Raw genomic sequence first — 18,208 nt, forward strand, 5'->3', positions numbered from 1 at the left:
ACAATTACAAGGTCATCCACGTACAATAGGCAGGGAATCTTATTTCCATCCATTTTAGGACTGGCACTGCCCTCCACCTCTAGATAAGCCGGGAGATCTGACAGGAAAATCGAGAAAAGCTGGGGGGCCAGCACACAGCCCTGTCTTAATCCATTAGCAATGGGTATTTTTGGGGTCAAGGAACCCACCGTATCTTTAATAACTTGACCCCAGTTTTCCCTATGTAGTTCTTTTATTATAGTAAGGAGGTCTTTTGGAATATTTAACCTCTTTAGGGTCTCCCATAGGCAGGCCCGATCCACAGAATCAAAGGCTGCTTTGAAGTCGACGAAGCAACAGCATAACTTGCCATTTTGTTCCGTCGCCTTCCTCGCCATCGCCCATAGGGCAAATCCGTGGTCTATTGTCGAGTGGCCCGCTCTAAATCCACCCTGTTCTGTGGGAATTACTTGGTGCTCATCTACCCATGCATTCAGTTGTTTCAAAATAATTTTAGAAAACACTTTCTCACCTATATCTAGGAGATTTATCAGCCGGTAATTTTTTGGCTCCTCTTTGCTCCCTTTCTTATGGATCGGCCTAATTACGGCCCCCTTCCAGGTTGGGGGCATTACCCCTTCTTTTAAGATTACCTGGAACATCTTGGCAAGAAATCTCGCCCACCATTTAACCTCGGTTTTCAGAATTATTGCTGGTAGGTTATCTGGGCCTGCTGCCCGTGTTAGCTTTAGTTCTTTTATTGTGAGCTCAACTTGCTCTTCATTAAATTTAAGTAGAAGGTCTACTGAGATTTCTTGCCATGTTCTGATCACCATCTCTCCACTTGGGGTCCTTGCTCCGTACAGATCTCTTATGTACCCTGCCCAAGCAGCCTCACTCAGCATACAATTTAGTTCACCGTCAGTTGCTCCAGTTGCAGCCTTTACTAGTTGCCAGAATTGCCTTCGGTTTTTGTTCTCTATGGCTTCTAGTAATTCTAACCAGCATTTTTCTTTATATAACCTTTTTGCGGAGGTTACCATTTGCTTGAATTCTTTTTTCAGTTTAACTAACTGTTCCTGTCTCCCTAGGGTGAAGTTCTTTTTTTGTTTCCTTTGTGCTGCTCTTATCTCCCTTTTCTTATTTTGGCACGCCACAGAAAACCCTTTACCACAGTTTGTTTGTTTTACCCTTATGGGATTATCCCATTTTAATTTTATCTTTAGGCATTGAACAACTACTTTTAATTTACCAATAAACCATTCCAGAGTTTTATTCTCACAGTTTTCAGGAGCCATTTTTGATTGCATGGCCTTCAATTTTTCTATATATTCCTCTGTTAAACGTGTTGTCACGCGTTTGGGGTACTCCACCTCCTGGGTAATCACTGTTTCTCTCTGTAATTTCCTTCCCCCCGATATTACTAAGTATAGGAGTTTGTGATCACTCACCTCTTTTTGATCTAATTTAAAGTCCCTAATTTGGTGAAAGTTCCATGCCTGCAGGAATATATAGTCGATTGGGCAATTCTGATGCCCTTGGATAAACGTTTTTCCTGCCGGTGAGTCTGACTCTGTTCTCCCATTTATGCAGTGAAAACCCCTTCCTCCTAGGGTGTGTATTAAATCTAGATCTTGTTTCGAGGTTTCCCCAGCTGGGAAACTTGCCGGGTTTATTCCGTATATCTCTAACTGTTCCTTGTTCCAAAGGTCAGCCTTTTTTGGGTTTAATTTATGGTTGAAATCACCCATTATCATTATTATGTCTGCAGGATAATTTTCTAGAGTACTGTCTACATCCTCTTTAAAACACCTCATTTCCCTTTCATACTCCTCCCCATTGTCCCACTGCATGTATACATTCATTAAAATCAACATTCTATAGTTTAGATCCACCGTCAGCAATTCAATTCTACTTAATTGTACCCATTTACATTTTGTATTCAACAGTTTTATTTCCCTCATTACTTTTGTTGATACCAATGTCAACAGCCCCCCGAGGGCCTCCCACGATTTTTCTTTATGGCGGGCTGATGTATCTGGGCATATCCGTCAAGGGTTGGGGTGACGTCCCATAACCAGGTCTCTTGCAGGCAGGCAATGTCCACTTTATTTATGGATTCCTTTATATATTCCCATTTTTGCTCATTGCCTAGCCCATTTACATTCCACGTTAAGAGACCTAGTTCTTGCGAGCCCCCTCCATCCTATTCAACGTCACTCAAACCACCATCTTCGTCTGAATCCTCCAAATTACTTTCATTGTGATCACCTATGCGGTCACTATGTGACGACCAGTTACCCCATGAGGAATCATTCTCTGTGTTGTCTATTATAATGTTCAGAGAACTTCGGTCCCCTTTTGTTTCCTTATAGAGAACCACTTGTCTCTTCAGTAATCCGGCATGCTGTTTTAAGAAATTGTTGTCATTAGAGGATTTTATATCTTTCTCTGGGATAATCCTTATTCCCTGTTGCGTTATCTCCTTTGAGGCTTTTAGGATTGCCCTTTTTACCAGGTCCGAGTGAAGGGTGATTTTTGTTATTTCCTTTCCATGCCTGTTTTCTACGAAGCCAACCTGCTGGAGGTCTTTAGAACCGATCCCCCTCAGACTGCCGCATTTTGCAAATGCGGCCAAGACCAATGCCCTATTCAGGGGGTTAATTTTCCTTGTCGGCTTCTCTTTGCTCCCTGCTGGTATCAGGTCTAGAAATAACCATTTGTTATCGTCTCTCTCAAATAAGTTCGTGTTTATATCATATACTTGTTGACTATTGATTGTTCTCCCTCCTTTCCGACCTTTATTTCTCATGTTAGATTCTTTCTGTATCTGTGGTCTTCCAGACCTTTGTTCGGTACCCTGTTCATCCCTTAGCCTTACTTTTTGTCTCGTCATACGGGTAGAGGGTGGGTTCTCAGATTCCTCCCTGTGAGTCTGCCTTTTCCTTGGGGCTCTCGGGGTCTTTGGGGGCCTTAAAGTTTGTGCCTCTACCTGTGTAAGTCTCTGTGTTATAAATGTTGGTGCTGAGGCGTTTAATCCTACCTGATCCCCCCCCTTCATTATTTCCTTCCCTTTTCTCATTCCTCCGTGTTTCGTTTGCCTGGCTTTTCCTATCTTGTTCCTGGTCCCAAGTGTAACAAACCCACCGCGCCTTTTTATCAGCATAGGTCTTTTTGATATATACACATTGTCTACAGAATCTGCAGCTTCTTTTGCTGATTGATCTGCAAGTTTAGGCGGTCTTTCATGGATTGTCATGCTTTCTTCATCTGGTATTATCCTGTCGCTTTTCTCATTTGGTATGAGTATATCAGTTGGCTTTACCCTGCTTGGCAATTGGCTCTTTATTTCTCCGAGTTCTTCTTCTATATTCTTTAGATGTTGTTTCTGAGCTTTCAACACTCCATTGTTTGAGAGGGTTACTTCCAGAATTCCTTTGAGTGCCTTCTGCAGTAGCAAGATTAAATCCATCAGCGAGGATGTTGGAGTTTCAGAGAGCACCGAGTCCAGTGTAGTATTTCTGACTGGGTTTGCTGGATAGTTTGTCCTTGAGCTCTCTTGATGTATTGGGGATTTTTGCAGTGGTAGGAGTTGTTGGAATTGATCTGGTGCACCTCCCCAGATAACGCTCTGGTTCTGGCCTTCATTTCCCCTGTGCTCTTCAGACCCTGGTGACAACTGAGAGAACATCTTTGGTGATGAAGATAAACGTGGCGCCGAGATTTGGTTATTTTGGCTCTGCAGTGTCAGGTTTAACAATTTGCAGTTCACCCCATCTTCCTCGTTATCAAGATTAGCTTCTTCCTGGATTTCTCCCTTATTTGACCGTCTTTGATTTTCCTCTAGCAAGCCTAGGTTTTCACCAATTTCTCCGCCAATTTCCACTATTTCTCCATCTATATCCGATGTTATTGCAGGATTTAATGATTTATAATGTTTACCTACAAACTCCTTTATGGACTTTGACGCTGCCGTGTTCTCTTTCTGTTTATTAGTTGTTTGATTGCACCCTCTTTTTGCCTTCTGGGCATTCTTCGTTGCTCTTTTGACTTTTCTTTTCTTTCGTCTCCCCTTACTATTTTCCATAGATGATGCATGACTTTCCTGGCTTTCATCCAGGGATTTTGAACCCTCGAATGATTTACTCCTTCCTAATTCATCCGGTAATTTTTGCCCTCTTTTTGGTGCCATATTCTAGGCAAAAAGCTGTTGTTATACTGTTATTATACTTAAGGGTGGTAACTCTTAGTTATTAATTTACTTTTATTAAAGGTTGTTCACTTACCTCTGTTCTGCCTTAGTTGCCTTCAGCCTGCTGCCTTGCCACACTGGTACTTTATGTCGAATTTAAGGTCTCCGACTTCTCCTGTTGGTGTTTGGTCTTCTGGGGGCTGGTGCATCAATTACACGCCCTAGATTACCGACTTATAGCTCCGCTGTTTCACAAAATATTGCCTCGCAGACTCAGCTGAATTCACTGATCCAGCTAATAGTCCGAGTCTGCAGGAATGGGGGATGAGGGGGGGCTCAGTTGGGGCTGGCCGTCGGTGGCGTTCTCTGCCTCCGCTGCGTGTGCAGTATGCAGAGGCTCGTGGGCTCTACGAGCCCTCCGCTCTCGCACCCGCACCCGCTCCCCTCGACTCTCCCAGCCTCTCCCCGAGGTCTCCGCAGTTCTCCGAGGCTGGGGAGGAAACTTACCGGTTGTCTCGCATGCCCGCCTGCCGCTGAAATCCGGCTGACAGGGCGGGCTCCGTGTCCTCTGCTCCGCGTCCTCCCTCCACGATAATCCTTCCTCGGTGATCGCAGCGCTTGGTCTAGCGGGGCGTGGCAAGGTACGGCTAGGCGCGATAGGCAAACAGAGGCGTTAGTAATTTTTACCCCTACGCTATCCAACGTTTTCCCTACTGTTGCACCCACTGGAGTGGGAATAGTAATTTTTACCTCTACGCTATCCAACGCTTTCTCTACTGTTGCACTCTTTGGAGTGGGAATAGTAATTTAAACCCCTACGCTATCCAACTCTTTCCCTACTGTTGCACTCTTTGGAGTGGCAATAGTAATTTTTACCCCTACGCTGTCCAACGCTTTCCCTACTGTTGTACCCACTGGAGTGGGAATAGTATTTTTTACCCCTACGCTATCCAACACTTTCCTTACTGTTGCACCCACTGGAGTGGGAATAGTAATTTTTACCCCTACGCTATCCAACACTTTCCCTACTGTTGCACTCTCTGGAGTCGGAATAGTAATTTTAACCCCTACGCTATCCAACGCTTTCCCTACTGTTCCACCCACTGGAGTGGGAATAGTAATTTTTACCCCTACGCTATCCAACGCTTTCCTCACTGTTGCACCCACTGGAGTGGGAATAGTAATTTTCACCCCTACGCTATCCAACGCTTTCCCTACAGTTGCACTCTGTGGATTGGGAATAGTATTTTTTACACTTATGCTATCGTACGGTAATAATATTGGATATTATTTAATAATATTATGTTAATATATATATATATGTTTTAACAAATATGATTGTAAAACATTTTTTTTATAACTTTCATTAATTATTTAATTATTATAAGTTAATTTAAGTATTTTTAAGTATATTTTAGTAATTAATTATTAATTTTAATTTAACACTGTTTTTAATAAAGTCGATATTTTTTACAACTATATTTTTGTAAACAATATTTTGTACTCGATATTTTTGTACTTACCTGTTTGTAGATACAAACTCGATATTTTGTCTGTAGATATTTTTTCCTCGATATTTTTGCTAGTCGATATTCTGTCAGTCAATATTATTTCAGTGATCCGAATTTGGCACATTGTAGATTCACCATGACTGGTAGACTTGTGAATGCTTCAAAATGCTACACCTTCCCAGGGAATGTATTACAAGGAGAAATATCTTTATTTTATCTGTCTATGTGTGTAGTACACATAGACAGAGGAAAAAGCCTCAGAGCATTGTTTTGTGGAGAAAGGTGTCCTTTCGTGCACAAAAATAATCCTGCATCCAACACAGACATACTCGCACCATGATGCATGGATGCCTGCATTGGCGCTAGACAGCCAAAAGTGTGCCAGGGACAGGATAGGACCAAAATACGCCATACAAGGTTAAATATGACAAATGTCTGCCCTTTTCTCGCAGCGCAGCAAGGTGTCTTGCTGCATTGCATGAAATATTGAGAAATCTGCCCTCAAGGGTCAAAGTCACATGCATGTAATTAAGAGTTGTATGGTGGAACAAAGCAGGGAAATACTTTGCATATCTTTATACCGCATTCTTTACCCTGTATTTTTTAAGAACACAAATGCTTTTACAATGCATGCTATTACCATGTATTGTTTACATATATTTATTGATATAAAACATATATTGTGTGGGGTGAGACCATGCCGATAGCTTGATTTTAAAATGTTATCTCAACTGATAGAATGTAGAGTTTAAAAATGAAAAACAATGTTTCTTTTTTGCAATATATAACCGGTATGCAGGGGAAGAAGGCATGTGCCTAAGGACATTAGACTGGATAGAAATTTCTCAGGGTAATGGGGAGGAATGAGGTAGAGAATAAAAACAGGGAGAAACTGATGTTCTGGTGGCCTATCTCCTGGGTCAACAAGAGGAGGGAGGCACCTGGTTCTGCTAAACAATAGTATGTGACCCAGTAGTCTCTGGGATGGAGGTAACTATCAGAATCTCATCCATGTTTCCCGCACTTTAGTTAACGGGAGCCTTGTTTTAGTTCTCCAAACAAAAGTTCCTATCTCCCCAATGCTTCAGAGTACCTCTTGGTTACACCCCTCTCCTTATGTTTAGTTTTACCTTTTATAACATCTGCTGGCGCTTGCACAAGGCACAGTGGAGCAAAGTAAAATACTATTTTAATACAGAGTGCTGAATCCATGACCTCTGGGTTTATATGCTCTAAGTTGAACGCACTTCTAAAAAAATCTATGTACACAGCTAAAGACAGGCTTTGGCATAATCAAACTAAATAGCTATTCTCACTTACCAAGCAGGTATATCAACAATCTACAGACATTTAGGATTCACAAAACTCTACAGCCAAGCATTATTACTTTGGGACTCTCAGGTGAAACAAATTGATCTACCTTCCCTACTATGTATGTTAAATGTATGCACAATATTCAGTCGGTGATTGTAGAAGCTGCATTGGCTTGGCAAGCCTCTGGGAAAATCACTATTGAAAGAATAATTATGCTAACTGATGTAAAGTAAAATGGCAACCCAGCAGCATGGATGATTTTCTAATTTTGGCTGTCCCATGGGTGTACATCCAGCAGCAAGGAAATGTGAGCAAGCAAATACTTCCAAATACAAACAATATAGGAAATGTTGGAGAGCGGTAAACTGCATCATTGAGGAGTAGGCAATTAAGTAGGGGGAATAAAGCATGTGTAGCAGGAAATAGTAAACCCTAAAAGAGGAAAAAGGGGCAGAGAACAGGAGGGAAAGGGACAGTGCACGGATCATGGGTGTAAGAAATTGGGTTGTTGGTTGAATGGGGCATGTTCCCTGTTCAAGCAACAGCCACAGTCTATAACCGGGTGAACCATAAAAAGTCACTCAAATAACCTGTGCTGAACCTTCTGTAGCTTGTCACAAAAAGCAGTCAGACTTAACTTACAGGCAATGTGTAAGGTATTTATGCAGCACCTAAACAGTAATAAAGTAGAAACACAACACTAGGAAAATCCTTTACCAATTTCGAAAAACAGATTAAATATCAATAAATTATTTGAAACCAAAATGACAAAAATCCAAGCAGTAGAAAAAGAGTAAAAAAATATGGCTGATTGCAATGGAGTACAGGGCAGATAGAATAGGTGGATTGAGCCCTACCAGCGCTTAGCTTCGGACTTAGAAGACATTTCTAAGAAAAAGTACTGAGAAGGTAAAGTCAGCAGGGCAAGGCTGCAGTCAGTGTCTGAGGAGGAAGCATTGTCGTCAGCAGCTGCTGGATAAAGTCCGGTGAAGAATCTATGTTCGGAGCTAGTCCCTTTTTCGGAAGTAGAAAATCTCCAGCGGGACAACGCTGAGGTTGTAGACGAAGAGAGTTACAGGAGATCAGATACCCCTTTGGCGGAGGACCGCTGAACAGGATTTGCTATTGCTGAGAAGAAAGTAGCAGGAGTTGTCATAAAAATCAGGTGGACCAGCAAAGCGCCATAGGCAGACAGACGGGCAGGTTAGTCGTGGTCCACGGAATAGCTTTTTAGCTAACAATGTCATAAGTCCCAAGCTTTGGATTTTGGCTATCTGGGCACCTTTAACACAATTACCAAGTGTCCAGACTGGAGGGGCACCACTTGAGGTGTTACCACTCACTCAGACTGGGTCCAGGAATGGATTCAAGATGGTGGGAGCCTATTATGTCCCTGTGGCTCTGAACAGGAAGCCAGAAAACCTGCACTTGGAGTCACTCTGGTAGTCGTGGGTTCAGGTGAAGAAGCAGCGCTCAATCAGCAGGGCAGGTCTCTGAGAGTTCTCCGAAAGACCTTCAAATGGATACCCCCGAATCAAGAAAGACCGTCACCCACACACTCATAACCAGCAGACTGGACTACGGAAACACCCTCTATGCCGGGATGCAAGTCTCTGCTCTACAAACTGCAGACCATACAGAACACCACAGCCAAACTCATCCTCAGCATCCCTCAACACGAACACATCATCCAACACCTGCATAACCCCCACTGGCTCCCTGTTGAGAAGAGAGTAACTTTCAATATACTCGCCCATACCTATAAATGCCTCCACAACACCGAAGCCCAATATCTCAATGACAGAACCTCTCTCCACATACTGAAGAGGAACCTCCGATTCGCCGACCTCGCCCTTGCCGAATTTCCGCGCATCCGCAGAGCAAGATTAGGTGGAAGAACCTTCTCCTACATCGCGGCCAAGACCTGGAATGAGCTGCCGTTCAATATCAGATGTACCCCCACCCTGCACATCTTCAGGAAGACCCTCAAGATTTGGCTCTTTAACTGACTGGGGCTGCTCCCCTAGCACCTTGAAACCCTCATGGGTCAGTAGAGCACTTAATAATTCCCTGATTGATTGATTGCAGGCAGGCTCCAGACAGCAAAGCAGCCATTCCATATGCAGCAAAGCAGTCTTGTGAAGAACACAGCAAGCCACGGTAACAGGCAGTCCTCTGAAAGCCCTTCACAGGTCCAGAAAGTGAACTGAAGAGTGAGTCTGAGGTCGCTATTTTTATACCTAGTGCCTTGTTTGAAGTAGAAGTTTCTAGAGGTTTCTCATTGAAGTACTTGGAATTTTCTGACTCCCCTGGCTCCAGACTGGCTGCAGGAACAATGCAGTGATGACAAGCCCCTTGTGTGAAGGCAGATCAGTCTATTCAGTTGCAAGTGGGGCTGTGCCCAGCTCTACCCCATCCTGACAGCAGATGGGCTAGTCACGCACACCTAACCTCTCTATTGTATGGCAGTCTGGGAGAAATTTACAAATTCTAACTGCAAAGTATACCCAGCCAAGTGATTTAAGACAGTCTGCTGGTACTAGATGCAAACCACAGGAAAATTTCTAATTTCTAAAAGTTAAATGATCAAAATTGTAATTTAAACTCAATTTTGGGAGCTACCAAACATGAAAAGCTTATCTGTCCCCAATCAAAAGTCAGCACTTATTAGAAATATAATGAGACAACCCAAACTTTATCCTATGGAACAGGTAGGCCTCACTAGTGAAAAATGAATTTAGAGTTTTTCATTACCAGTACTAGCCCTTAGAGTCACTCTGAGGGTCCTGGGTTCAAGATGTAGGTCCAGTCCTTCTCACTCAGGCAGCAGGGCTGCAGGGCAACAGAGTAGCAGGTCAGCAGAGTAGCAGTCTTTCTTGCAGCAGAGTAGCACAGTAGTCCTTCTTCTGAGTCTTCCACAGGTCCAGATATGTACTGAAGAGTTTGGTCTGAGGGTCTAACTTTATTCTTTGTGAAACCCTTTGCAAGTGTGCTGAGTCAGATACTTTGTGCTGTGCAAGTGTGGTAGGAGAGAGCTCCAGCCTATCATCCTGACAGAAAGGACCCATTCCTCTAACACCAATTCCCCCTTTGTCACACTGTCTGGGAGTAATACACATATACCAACTGCCAGCTACACCTATTCATGTGACCAAGGATACAGGTTGCAGGCACCAAATGGTTCGTACAGGAAAATGCCAACTTGCTCAAAATTGTATTTTCAGAATTGGCACTTAAAGTCCAACTTTACCATTAAAGAGGGTTTTAAATTACAATTCTTTAGAGACCAAACTCGACTTTCTTACCTCCTCCCAATTGAAATGTTATGACTTATTAAATGTATTAAGGTAACCCATTGTTATCTTATGGGAGAGGTAGTGATTACAGCAGTACAAATTAATCTAGGACTTGTTCACTACTAGGACATGCAAAACTGAAAAGTATATATCCACTTTTTTTAATACACAGCACCTTGCCCTACTAGCTGTTTAGGGCCCACCCGTAGGTTGATGTGTATGTATTCAAAAAAGGAGGTTTAGGCTTTTGCCAGGTTAAAATGGCAGGTTAAGCTCTACGTGCAGGCTGCAAAGGCATGCCTGAGACATTTTAAATGCTTACTAAAGCAGGTGTCACAATGAGTGCTGCGGGTCCACTAGTAGCATTTGAGTTACAGGACCTTGGTACGTGTAGTACTACTGTACTAGGAACTTATAAGTTAATGAAATGTGCAATGTGGGTATGATCCAATTTCACCATGTTTAACCCGTTGCGTGCTCGCGTCGAGCACTACCTCTGGGGTGCAGCGCACGACCCACGGCCGCCGCAGCCCCGCCCGCACCGTGGAAAGCCCGTACCGTGGCAGAATGTCCGCCGCGGTAAACTTGTTAAAGGACAGACCACAAGCACTTTAGCACTGGTTTGCAGTAGTAAAGTGTGCAGGGTTCTTAGGCCAACAAAAACAAATTCAGCAAAAACAAGAGGAGAAAGACACAAAAATGTTTGGGGAACACCACCCTTAGGTTGATAGGTCTAACTGGTTTTATTTTGAGTCCCTAGCCCCATTATTTTCTGTGGAAGGGTGTTGCAGTGTTAGTGGTAGGCCATGTGTGGTTTTGGACTTAAAAACTATTTCCATTATTGCAGGAGTAACTTACACATGTAAATGTGGCTCCACCCACTTTTTCAGGGATGGGGATATATAATCTTCACTTTCTAGTAACCATACACTCCCATTTTGTGATTAGGCAAAAATGTAATAGTACATTACATATGTAAATTACTTATAAGTGTACGGTACCTCGGTGAATAGTCGCAATTATATGTAAACTCGATAGTTTTGTGGATGATTTTTTTTACACAATATTCTGGCAAGTTGATATTGTTGTTCTCGATATTCTGTCATACAACTATTTCAATATATCAGCTCAAACACCAATTTCTTCTAGCAACAAGAAACCTTTGGGGGCTTTTTTCTGAGGTCAGCATTGACCTGAGATAATACAGTGTCACTCTGAAGTCTGCTGCTTCTATAATCTGTTGCAGTGTTATACAACAAGCACACCGCCTCTATGCATATTTAATTGTTTGACCCCGTCATTCTACACTCACTGCCAGTTGTCAAGAATCAATCATGCTAGAGGTGTATGTGGGGAGGTGTGGGTGGAGGGTGCCCTCCATGTTTGGGTATAGATGATTGACATCACATCTATCTGGTCAGGTGGTGGGCCTGTCAGACAATCGGGGAGGAGACTCTGGTGGAGGGGGAGTGGAGCAAAGGGGTTGGGGAGGAAATTGAAAAAAATGAAAGGTGATTCTGAGGAAATATTGCTGAGTGGTTATGAGGTTCTGTGTTATAGGTTTTGAGAGGATTGTGCAAAGCTCGCCGTTTGGGGGATCAAACAAGATCATTCAAGAGAGGCTTGGTCATTTACCTCGAATAACGGTGAATTTGACACCAGTTAGCTTTAATACTAATTGCCTCAATAACAGGATAAAGAGAGCCTTCACAATTTCTTGGCTCAAGCAGTTTAATACTAACATTATTATATTGCTGGAAGCGCATTCGGTAACCAGAAAGGAGAAGGAGAAAGTGGAGCACCTGGAGGCATGGGAATCAAAAAGGAGAGGGTGAGAGACGTCTACCTTCAAAAGGAGTTAATAAACGATCAGAATTTTCAGCGCCAGGTCTACGAAGAAGGAGAATGTGTAAGTTGCTTCTTAGCCTAGCGAGTCTAGAAGAGAAAAAAATCCAGAACATTATCACTCCAGTGAAGAACCATTGCACTCATCGGCTCACAGCCGAGGCTCTGGAAACTACACATGTTTTTTACCACTATTACTCTACCTTGTATCCTGGAGGGGAAACATCCTTTACAACGCAACTTTTACCACGCAGTGCTTTTACATCGCAACTTTTACAACGCAAACCATTACAACGCATTGCGCTGGGGGGCGCTCTAGGATAGGGAAAGGATTTAATTTACTATCCAACACCTTCCCTAGTGTCCACGGGGACTGGAGTTGGAATAGTAAATTAAACTATTCACTATCCAGCACCCCAAAGCACTATGCGTTGTAATGGTATGCGTTGTAAAAACCGCGATGTAAAAGCATGCGTGGTAATGTCATACATCCATCATGGAGAGATGGTGAGAGAGATGGGGGAGGGGGTCACGGAACAACAAATTGAGGATTTCTTCAAAGGCCTTGATCTGCCCTTTTTAACACATGAAGCTTCTGCCAGCTTAACCAACCCCATTTTGGGGAAAGAGGTAGTGGAGACAACAGACCAGCTCGCTTGTGGTAAGTATTGAGGGAAGATGGTTTATCCTTGAAGTTCTATAAAACTTTTTTATTCAGTTTATCCACGACCACTGACCCTCAACAGACGCCAAGCCATATAGGCCAATCACTCCATTGAATATAGATTATAAACTATACACTTAAATTTTAGCCAATCAGATCAACATCATGTCACCAGTTTTGATTCCATGGCCCAAACCGATTTTATGAAAGGCAGCAGTTTTTTTGCAAACACTCATTTTATGGCTGAATTTATTGACTTGGTGATGACATCCTATACCAGCTTCTGATCATTCTGTTGGATGCAGAAAAGGCCTTTGACCTTGTGAGCTAGAAGTGTTTCTTCTAAATTCGGAGTACGTTACTAGTTCCACTACAGCTCACAAGGTCAATCCAAGCCTTATACCAGAACGTGATGACTCAATTGATTATTAACAACTCAACGGAGGGGTACTAGCTTCGGAGCAGAAGAGCTGATATAAGATAAATGAAGCCATGACTTAATGCTTATTTTTTATTGTCTCCCCTGAAGTCCCTAATGAGATATTTAGGGATATACTTTACAATAAGGCAGGGAAAATTATTCAGGGATATTTATAAACCAGTTCTGAGGAAGGTAACCAACCTTCTGGCAATCTGGAGGTGCCTCCAGCAATCGATAATTAGGATGTCAATCCTCCCACTGTTTCTCTTTTGGGGCATTTACTATGAAGTGGATTATTCTCTCTTTGCCAAGCTGAATCAGACTCTGTGTTTGTGTGGAACCAGAAGGGCCTGCGGGTTAAGCAGAGCATTCTACAACTGCCTAAAAGCGAGGGTGGGCTTGGTTTGCGAGACCTGCTGCACTACTAGTAGGCGTCCTCAGCCTTAAAGCTGAGTCGTCTGTCAGTAGCGATTTCCATATTTGATAACTCTGTTTTGAGTTTGATGTTGGAACAGATGAATATGTCATACCTCTCCTGCTGCATCAGAACCCCTAAACCAACCAAACAAAATTTGAGATACAAGACGCTGACCCACATTTGGGCTCGGTGACAAAAGATCTTCTCGAATCAGGGCATTTCTACTATAAATGCTGAAACACTTGTCTGCTATTGTAGTTCTCTGTCTCCTGGCTTGACTAAGAGGATAATACAGAAAGGTTAGATTTGAATATATATAAGATAGGGATTTTTTTATGGGGGCACTAGACTTAAGTTTCTTTATAGTAATGTTAATGGCTCGGTCATTAATGATAATCTACTGGAAGACTACTGTTATCCCCAGTTTAGAGGAGTGGATTACATAAACGAGGAAAATGAGTCAACGGGAAGCATGGTTCCATGCTAAGGTGAATAGATGTACCATATACCACAGGAACTGGAAAGACTGGACCTGCACATTGTAGGCTGTAAGAGGGTATCCACTGACACTTTATTGGTATGTGGTAACAAGGATTTCTCCTCAACACCTCATCAGCAAGGGTAGCTTGAATCCAGTGGCAAGTGAGCAAGGAACCCATGCCTGGGCATACCCTGCCAGATCTGTGACTGGGGGTGAGGATCTGAAACGTTTCAGCGCTTCGTCCATCATATCCTTGTGTTTACTTTATTCGCCCCAAGTTGGCAGGGTATGCCCAGATGTGGGTTCCTTACTCACTTTGCCACTGGATTCAAGCTAGTCTTTCTGATGAGGGGTGTTACCCCAAAACCAGTCCCAGGATGCTTGTTTTCGTGCCAGGGAACACCTGGATTGGCAGTTTGGGCTGGACTGTTTCCATGAGGACAGGGTCAAGACTGATTTGCATATGGCTAGGTCTAAACTCGGTGGCAAAGTGAGCTAAAGAACGATGATGGATTCAACCGAGATCTGTGACTGGGGATGAGGGTCTAAAAATGTTCAGCTCTTTGTCGATCATCTTCTTGTGTTTGCTTTGTTTGCCCTTAGTTGGCAGGGTATGCCCAGACGTGGGACCCTTGCTCCCTTTGCCACTGGATTCAAGCTAGCCTGGCTGATGAGGGGTGTTTCCCTGAAACCGGTCTCAGGATGCTTGTTTCCCGTCTAGGGAAGACCTGGCTTGGAAGTTCAGGCTGGACTGTTCCATGAGGAACAGAGTCAAGACTGATTTGCATATGGCTGGGTCTGAACCGGAGTGGCAAAGTGAACTAAAGAACAATTAGGGTTTCAACCCAGATCTGTGACTGGGGGTGAGGGTCTGAAAAGTTTCAGCTCTCCATCCATCATCTCCTTGTGTTTGCTTTGTTGGCACTAAGTTGGCAGGCTATGCTCCGACGTGGGTCCCTCGCTTACTTTGCCACTGGATTCAAGGCAGCCTGGCTGATGAGGGGTGTTACCCCAAACCGGGTCCCAGGATGCTTCTTTCCGGTCCAGGGACGACCTGGCTTGGTAGTTCGGGCTGAACTGTTCCCATGAGGGACAGGTTCAAGACTAATTTGCATATGGCTGGGTCTGAATTGGGGTGGCAAAGTGAGCTAAAGAATGATAATGGATTCAACCCATATCTGTGACTGGGGGTGAGGGTCTGAAAAGTTTCAGCGCTCCATCCATCATCACCTTGTGTTTGCTTTGTTCACCCTAAGTTAGTAGGGCATGCCCAGATGTGGGTTCCTTGCTCACTTTGCCACTGGATTCAAGCTAACCTGGCTGATAAGGGGTGTTACCCCAAAACCGTTCCCAGAATGAATGTTTCCGGTCCAGGGAAGACCTGGCATGGCAGTTCAGGCAGGACTGTCCTCATGAGGAACAGGGTCTAGACTGATTTACATATGCCTGGTTCTGACCTGGGGTGGCGAAGTGAGCTAAAGAACGATTATGGATTCAACCCAGATCTATGACTGGGGGTGAGGGTCTGAAAAGTTTCAGCTCTCTGTCCATCATCTCCTTATGTTTGCTTTTTTTCACCCTAACTTGGCAGGGTATGCCCAGACATGGGTCCCTTGCTCACTTTGACACTGGATTCAATCTAGCCTAGCTTATTTATTTAATTGAAGATTTATTCAAAAATTAACTTAATAGTGGTGTAGCATTTCTATATGTTTTTATCTACATTTATAATAAATATGTAAAATTAATTGACATTATTCTTTAACAAACTTTTGATACTAATTTATTATAAAGTGTAATATTTTTTTTTTCATTTTCCCATTAGTTTACTATAGGGAAATCTACACCCTGACCGTGGAGCCTCCCTCAAGGAACAGTTTAGAGAAAAGCAAGAAAGTTTATTTAACGCAAAAAAGTAAATATATGTATATGTTAAATATTAATGTAAATTAATTTGATTATTTATATTAAATGTAGGACAAAATAAAAAATATTTTCAGCAATACTACATTTTGAATTAAATTGTAATACTTTATATCTGTTACATTAAATATGAATTCTTTTCTGAAGATTAAATTAAAAAATGTATTCACACCTAAATTAAAAAAATATTGTGCATTGATAATTATTGAAAGTGGTGTATATTATTAAATAAAGGTAAAGTCATTTCATTTATATATTAATGTTTTGTTTATTCTTTTATTAGAAATTAAATATGTTTTATTTTTGTTTATCATTAAATTATATTGCTATATATTTTTAACTCGGTAAATAATGTAATCTAATTTGGACTATTTGCTATGGAGTTTTATTTTGAGTCCATACCTCCATTATTTTTTATAGGAGGGTCTTGCTTTACCAGTGGTTTGCTATGTGTGTTGCAGGACTTACTTCACCTCTCAGCTCAAGTAATTTACTATTGTTTTGGGTCTTTTTAGGCTGCAATAACTTTAGAAGTACAGTTTGTGAATTGTAGTGGGCTTACTCTTGTGGGTGGATGCACATCCCTACCCAAAGTTCTCCCTGTTCCCCTCCTTACTCCTCCCTAAACCCCACCCATTTAGTAGCATGTATGCCCCCTTTTCCAGCCACCCCTGGTCCCTCCTACAAACTGCTAAATAGTAAACTTACATGTGTGAGGATCTCCCAATAGAAAGAAAAGAGGTGGAAGTGGATATTTACACATGTAGGTTTGTGAATAGCATTTTGTAGTACTTTAGTACTACAATTGTAGTACAAAATGCAGTTTGGGAATGGCCCTCAATATAATTCCATGTGTACAAATGTGACAAAAAGGAAAGGTGCGTAGTAATATATGTATATTTAATAGCTTTACATTCACAACATAGAGCTTCATGCACAAACAGAAGAGATGGCCTAACAACATGTTCAAAGAGGCCATAGTGCCATACAGGATACACAACAATCCAAGATCTCATGTTCAGCGGGTTTGTGAGGGAACTTACCCAGCATTCCATTGCTGCCTGACATTGACTATGAAAGGCAAATATATCTAGCACAATAATGTCTCCAAATTCACAGAACTACTTGCAAGCATGGACATTTCCTCCAGGAAAGAACTGCCCTAGTTTTCAGCAAGCCTAGACAGTTGGTGTGAATTGCACAGACTTGGCAGATGACAGCAGTAGGGCTGGATTATCATCAATGGACATTTCTGGGGAATAAACCCCTGACCCGCTGGTATTCTTGGATATCGACCGCATCACCCAATGTGTACACCTGACTGTTTCTATGAACCTGCCTGGCTTGGGCAAATTAGTGGCAAGGACAGTACTAAATGTACCTACTGAGTCAGATCTCTCTCTAGCAGCAAGTGTGGATCAGTACTCTGTGAATTTATCAAGTAAATAGTGAAGTGTTCCACCAAGAAATATTCCTCAAGATAAGGTACTGCAAAGGCACCCAAATCATATGGTTGAATATCTTTTTTCGAACGCAGCCACGGGTTACTACCACCCTACACAAGTCAAGTGAACAAAACTCGTAGCCTGGTAACCATGGGCCAGCCAGGTGGTATTGGAATATTGACAAAGAGGTAAAGAAACTTGGGCAGCCCCAACATTTTGGCTAGCATATTTTGACGGACCATGGATAGGGGCAGCTGAATCCAATGTACAACCTGAGCAGCCAGTTTGTTAAGCGCTGGCCATAGTTCTCTCTGAGGTTCAGCTTCCGGTTGATGGTAATATGGATGCCGAGGTAGCAGACCGAGTCCTCCCTTCAGGTCATTGGAAACTCCATCCTTGGATTTCTGGTGCCATCAGTAAGAGGGAATATCTCAGACTTGCACCAGTTGATTTGAAGCCTCAAGAAGGCCACAAATTGTTCAGTGTCTTGGATTATAGGTCCAAGATGCCTGTCTGAATTTTTGACAAACAACAAAATATCATTGGCATATAACAAATACAATGACTGCAATTTATTTATTATTTATATTCAGGAGCTCAACTGAGAGCAACATAAAAAATGCAATAAAAACTTTCCCAGTAGAGAACAGTCACAAAAGATACATATAACTACTGTAACTACAGTAATGAAATGCACAGTTTCATTCATTCAATGTTAA

The sequence above is a fragment of the Lissotriton helveticus genome, chromosome 7, assembly GCF_964261635.1.
Source record: "Lissotriton helveticus chromosome 7, aLisHel1.1, whole genome shotgun sequence".
NCBI classification, from domain to species: Eukaryota; Metazoa; Chordata; class Amphibia; order Caudata; family Salamandridae; genus Lissotriton; species Lissotriton helveticus.